General features: G+C 33.3%; 1 pseudogene; it reads left to right on the top strand.

Annotated features, from left to right (window-relative positions):
• The first annotated feature begins 652 nt into the window (after positions 1 to 652).
• LOC128183680 (uncharacterized) lies at positions 653 to 4,770 on the top strand (annotated as a pseudogene).
• The last annotated feature ends 2,088 nt before the right edge of the window (positions 4,771 to 6,858 follow it).

Here is a 6,858-nt window from a genome sequence, read left to right as displayed (position 1 = left end):
ATCGCCAAAAAAGGGTTTCTGTTACATGTGTAGTACCAATGACACAATCAAAGAATCTGAAGATGAGTGTCAACTTGTGATTTTGAATTAAATACATGTAATGAGTACCATGAATTAAAAACCTTTCTTGTTCTGAACCAGATTTTTATGCATGAGGCATCATGTGATGCACTAATTTAGTATCTGTTAACAACACTGATTAGTCGATGTAATTTATTCTATTCAATAAAAATAGTTTAAACATTGACAAACGGCAGGATTACAATACATGTGCGATATAACTAAATTATGAAATAAGCATTCATCAAAACAACGAGATAGAAGCATTAGAATCAGTATACAAGTACACATCGTATCTAGGTTCCTTAACATGTGACATTTATTTAGCTAAACAATGCGATTGAAAGCAGTTTTAAAACGTGAAACAACGTTACTTGTACGTAAACAGGTCGTTTAATCGATTGCGAAGACATCCGATTCGTTAGTTTGGAATTGTAACTATGAAGAACATCCTATGAATGTTTACATATATATCGACAGTTACCAACTATTCGGAAGAGAACATCCTCAAATATTATTTTGTTAAAGTTTTCTTTCTACAAAAGAAAATACAATATATCATATCTTAGCCCATGAACTGGAGCTTTTATAACTTTTAATATGATTTTCAAAGGCTACAAATGGGGCAAGATAAATGAAAATCTGAAATGACAACACCAGAAGACACCGTGGGCTTTGGAAAGAAACAGATCGATCCGTGGTACAAACATCGATGGGAACTGATCCAATTGATTGACTCCGATTAGGAGATCCTCCGTGAAGTTTTTACACTGTCAGAGTCCAAGATATCGTTACCTGAATCGATGAAGGTGATAATTGTATGCTGCGCTTAGGTATCTTTGCTTTGTCATATAATATTGAGATGAATTGGCGTATGCATATTCACAAACTGAAACAACGTTCTTTATTAGGATTTTTTCTTGAATTGATCACATTGCTAGCTCTTCTAACCTTAAATAAATTAATAACTATTTAATGCCTAAAGTTAAAAAAGGCTTTCCCAATTTACAATTTATCAAAATCTTTCTAACTAAAATATATTTTACAGAATGGTGAGGAGTTTCTTGATGCTTTGGATAATTATTTTGAACATAAGAGAGATGCCATTGTTGACTATTTGTACCGTCTAGCCAGTGAACTAAAACTTCATGTAAATGAAGGTTCGACTTCAGTAACATCTATTCTGGAGACGTACATATGTCAGCTCAGGGAACACAATATCAAACAGAGAGAACTAGACTGTGAATTGGTGGGAAGGGAACAGGATATAGAAAGCGCCATCAGGAGTTTACGAAGCGCAAAATACAAGGGTGATTGATTGATTATGTTCTGTACAATTCATTTGTAATATGTCTAAAGATCAAGATCTAGTATAGACAGTGAGAGTAATTGATCTTACTCTTACCTTTCGTATATTGTTTTACCTTTACGTCAAGCGTCTGGCGTAGGAACTATAATTTTTTTTTATAAAGACTTCTAAAGGTTCTCTTTTTCAGCATATAAATAGCTTTATTTTGAAAACATTAAAAATTCTTAAATATATAACATACTTTTAAAGTATATGACATATCTACAGAGTAAGAGAGAGAGAGAGAGAGATAGAGAGAGAGAGAGAGAGAGAGAGAGAGAGAGAGAGCGTTATATTTTCCAAATATTATGTTACTGACCACCAATGACCTGCAAGCTAGGAATGTTCTAATTATGACAATTGTTTTAAATAGGTGTGTGGACCTGTGGATTGGGAGGAATGGGGAAAACCAGTCTAGCATTCGAAATCTGTAGGAGACTGTTTGAAGAAAAGTGGAGAATTTTCAATGTGGAATTGAGGTATTGTATGTACATTGTATGTATATCTGGTATGGATAGACAAGACAAAAGCTTTGATTCTAATTATGTATTTTATGTACCATGCATAGCAAATGTGACCAGCAAGATGAATATGTTCAGTAAAAACTTATGTAATACTCAGATTTAAGTTTCAAATCAAAAGTTGCTGATCAAAGACAATTTTTCAATATCAAGAGTATCATTATCACCTTTTGTCAGTTTCCTATCATGCTGGTTTTTTGGTCAGGGAGCAAAAGTACGTGAGAGATCTCGTCAGAACCGCGCTAAATGTTATTGACGTTTCATTGCTGACGTCTTCAAGTGACGAGTTTTCAGACAAACTTATAGACTCGCACGCAACAGAAGGAATTGAAGGGGATATATCTGATGACAACAAACATGAGTTTTGGAAGCAACGTTTTGTTCAAAAATGCTGTGAATACTCAGGTAAAAAAGTCAACCATTTACTTTCAAAAAAGTATGCTGTTTTTACAGCAAAATGCTAATTTGATAAGTTTCATATCACTTCAAGCTTTTATAACACTCGATACAAAATCATTCATTAAAGTTTGATTATCAATTCATGCAGACCAAAATCAAGTGTTAATATTGGACAACGTAGATGAAATTATAGCTAGTGATGAGAAGTCGTTTTATGCACTTCTCAAAAGCATTTTGGAAAGACGCAAGAAGGTCGAGAATAGTCCTGACCACGTATATGGAATGGTAAGATATTTTGATATTAGGTTTTATTTTGAAATTTTATTTTGACAATTTTAAGAAGATTGTACTACAATGTATACGATTGTAAAACATTGGTTTTGTAAGCATATAAACAAATGATAAAAGAAACCTTTGGTGAATTGTTTTAAAGACATACATTTTGAATGTTATTCTTATTTAGTATAGATTTGTGATAACTAGTAGATCAGGAATTAACCCAACCAGACTAGAGAACCTTTTAAAAGAAATCGAGTTGCGAGGACTAACTGAAGAGCAGGCGATTATATTCCTCAAGAAAAATTCAAAGTTCCACACAAATCAGCTTGTGAGTATACCACACTATTTAGAATATACATATATACATGTATATGCAACATTTAAATTAAAATCAGAGATAAACATCTGATTGATTATCTTTTTTCCTTCAAGGCTGAAAATGAAATGAAGAAAGTAACGTCCCTCTGTGGATGTTGCCCTTTAGCAATGCTTTCTGTCCTTGGTGCATTACAATCGTTACAAGACTTACCACGTGACCTAACTGAGTGCCTACAATCGAGCAACAACTCCGCGATTTATGTTCAGAGCGATGTACCTAGGGCTGAGATGTGTCTTCATCAGTTGTTCTATCTGCTGGATGAACAATACAAAATTACTTTAATGCAGTTTTCTGTGTTCCGAACCACACATTTCTCTATAGAGGCGGCCACCCATGTTTGTGGAAAGAGTAAACGTTCTGGAAAGGCAAACATGAAGTTAGAATTGGGGTTACTGAAAAATCTTCATTTTCTAGAGACGCCCATTGAAAAATTTCCGGAAAATGGGCAAGCACAGCCCACCTTATCAGAAATATGTTATTTTCATCCTCTTGTGTATCAGGTTTTAAAAAATCACCACAGCAAGTTCGAAAACTATGTGACCGATGCGAGGTCAAGATTTGTCGAGCACATCGATAGAATCTTATCAAATACGAAGGAAGATTCTACGTCCAATTTGATGAAAGTTATGGTGACCTATGAACCTCACATTCAATTGTTTTATGATTATGTAACACAGATGCCCTCCATTAGACCATCGTTTGAGGACGATGTTCCCAGTATCATGAGTGTAATGAATCGAGAAAGGTTGACAGATTTAGTTTTAGACGATGCCTCTAAACACAAATATATCATCCGGATGATATCTGCATCTAAGACTGATAATAAGGGTTTAGAAACAGTGTATTATCAAATTGTTTTGGCGAAATTTTATAATGACAAGGATAAAATCAACATGTGTAGGGAGCTTCTAGAGGAAATAGAGGACATCGTAAAAAGTAATGAAAATCTTTCAAATGAAGCTATTTACATCAAACGTAAACAGAAATCTAAAGATCATATTGCGGCACTTATCCTCAGTAAATTTTGGACAGAGAAAGCAAGATTTCTGAATGCAGATGAGAATTATAGTGAAGCTATTAAGTGTCTCGAATATTCACTTATGGCTATAAAGAAAAGAAGTAAGGAATGTTGGTCAATTATAGCGAGGAACAACAATTTGGCAGGAGTAATTTCATTCAAATGTAAAAAATACTACGAAGCAGAACTTTTTTACAGAAAAGCTCTCGAAATTATAACTTCTCACGATGAATCAATGGACAAAGATGTATACTTAACAAACATTGGCACAGCAATGTTCATGAAGACGTACAAAAATATGTCATGTGATACAATTTCAGAAGACATCCAGCGATACTATACTATGGCTTTAAATTTGGAGACCACTCAAAGAAACAACAAAGCAAGAATTCTGTCTTTTCGGGGGAAAATTTCACTTGAGCACAAACAAGTTAGAAGAATCAGAAAACGATTTTCGAGAAAGTCTACAAATATGGAAAACTCTTGTTCAATCACCAAATATAAAAGGCAATTTTGTTAATGTACCTGTATGCAAACTTTACCTATTTGAATTCGAACATGCAGTCGAAAACATCTATCATTGTAAATGGTATAAAATGCAGGATTTGTGCACATCTTATAAGCAATTGCCCTTTTTTACATCCCTGTATCATCACTCCTTAGTTAACCTCTTATTACATCCTCAGTTATACTTTTCAGGGAGACTTTTAAATTCAAAAAATCTTTTTCACTTTTTCGGGCATTCGCAACTGTAATGGATAAAAACCCTGACGATATATAAAAAAACCCAGGTGGAAACCATGGGAGGCACTGACAGACAAAAAATTCTGGTAGGCCCTGAGGTTGGCATTGATAGTACTCATGAAACATTGAGTCGCCCAGTCTCACATTTGACTGAAAAACAAACCTACATCATTGAAATAGAATAATAAGCCCTATGTTACTTAATTTTTAAAAATTTATTTATTTTGATATTGGCTCATTTTCAATTTTAAAAAAAATATCGGACTCTTGAAGAAAGAAAAATAAAAAAGATTCGGGACTCGGGTATATCATTATTGTCTAGGTATTATCGGATTATGGTTTCATGAAATCGCTTAGTATTTTTTTCATTCCAAGGTAGTCAAAGGTACTTAATTTTTTTTTAATTTTCTTTTCATTTTACGAAATACTTGATATTAGATGGCTGATAATAAAGGTTTTTGTCAAAGCTTTTTTTCCTAACGTCATATCATTTCCAAATTTAATAGACATATTCAGCAACAATTTCAATTAATTTCAATTAAATTTTTTTAATTTATTCGTGTTTTACAATAATTCATAACCTCAATCTGAAAAATTGAGGTCATGGAACACGTCAAAACTAAGAAGGAATATCAGAAATCATTTCCTAAAGACACATATTCCCCATTAAAATAGATTGAAAAGGGATGATGTCGCCGGACTCAGGGAGCAGCAAAAGATAGTAAAGGGAATTAAGGGTTAATTCGGAAAAACGAAAGTACAAATAGTATGTGAAAAATTATTTGCGCATTGTGTTTTAATGTAATACATTTTTGTATTGGTAAAAATGTGTTTTAAACATCAAGCAGCCTAGCTAGAAAAATAAAATATATGAATATTTGGCGTAGGCGTCGGAACCGGGGGTCAAAGTTATACATAACCATAATCTTGCGTAACCAAACGTAATGTCATCTAACTTTCAAACTTTCCCCTACTGTAAACGAACTGATACAGATAAAATAATCTGCCAAGTTGTATAGAGTCGTTTTGAATGTAGAAAGGGGAAAGGCACAAAAGATGAGAGTGAAATATAGATGAGGATAAACTCTACATGTTTTATTTTGACGTCATGTTCTCCGTAGTGACAGTAAATGTTGCTTTTAAGACGTCAGGTTACAATTATGGGTTTTTGTCAGATGAAACAAAGCTATGCAGATTAACAAAATGCTTAAATTCACAGGTTAGAAATCTGTAACTTGAACATGTGTTGATGATCCTGAGATATTAATATTTATAAATATCAAGCAATTAAACAAAATCTGAATTTAGGATATCTTTGGACAAACTATAATAATCCTAAATTTGTATTTGACTTAATGTATTTTTTCTTAAGTCCATTTAATCACAAACAACACAGAAGAAACTCTAAAAGGCAAACTAAACATACCATTGCAAGAAGCGTGCACCAATGCTTACATCTACTGAATATTAACAACATGAGAATTAAAATTCGGCATTCTACTACAGTGATTGCCGAGATCAAAGAGATGCTGTGCACATTATTCTCCAATACACCACGAACGTCATCAGTAAAATATCAAATCAGAAATACAAATTTGTCTCACACTGATCATGGAAATACAACTTCAAACCGTAAAAAGTTTTAAAACCATGTCAGTTTCACGTGTTAGTTCCAGTCAAAATGATGTGTATTGCCTCAAATGTTTATTTATAAGAGATCAATGCGGCTGTTCCTAGGACCTCCCTAGCAAATTTTCACTGCGTGTTTTTATATAAAATATATAACGTGAAGTAGTAATAATCGTATTAAATTTGCCTCAAAATATTAGAAATATGATTCAAAGATACATGTATTTTATAAATAAGTAAAGAGTATTAAAAATCCAAAGAAAAATTATGTCGTCTGCATGTGATTCCTTTGATCGATACACATGTAAACATTACTAATAAAGTCGTTGGGGTTACACAGAACAGCCGTCAAAAGGACCTAGATCGTCTATCTATAGGAGAAACGATCTGTAGAAATACTGGGCTGTTAGTAGAATAGAAAGAAAGTGTTTGTTATCGTGAACGTTGCAGGATAACATCCTCAGTCTCGAAATGTTGTTCA

This window comes from Crassostrea angulata, chromosome 5, assembly GCF_025612915.1.
Source record: "Crassostrea angulata isolate pt1a10 chromosome 5, ASM2561291v2, whole genome shotgun sequence".
Lineage (NCBI taxonomy): Eukaryota > Metazoa > Mollusca > Bivalvia > Ostreida > Ostreidae > Magallana > Magallana angulata.
The sequence above is the reverse complement of the archived record's forward strand: the minus strand, read 5'-3'. Positions and strand labels throughout refer to the sequence as shown.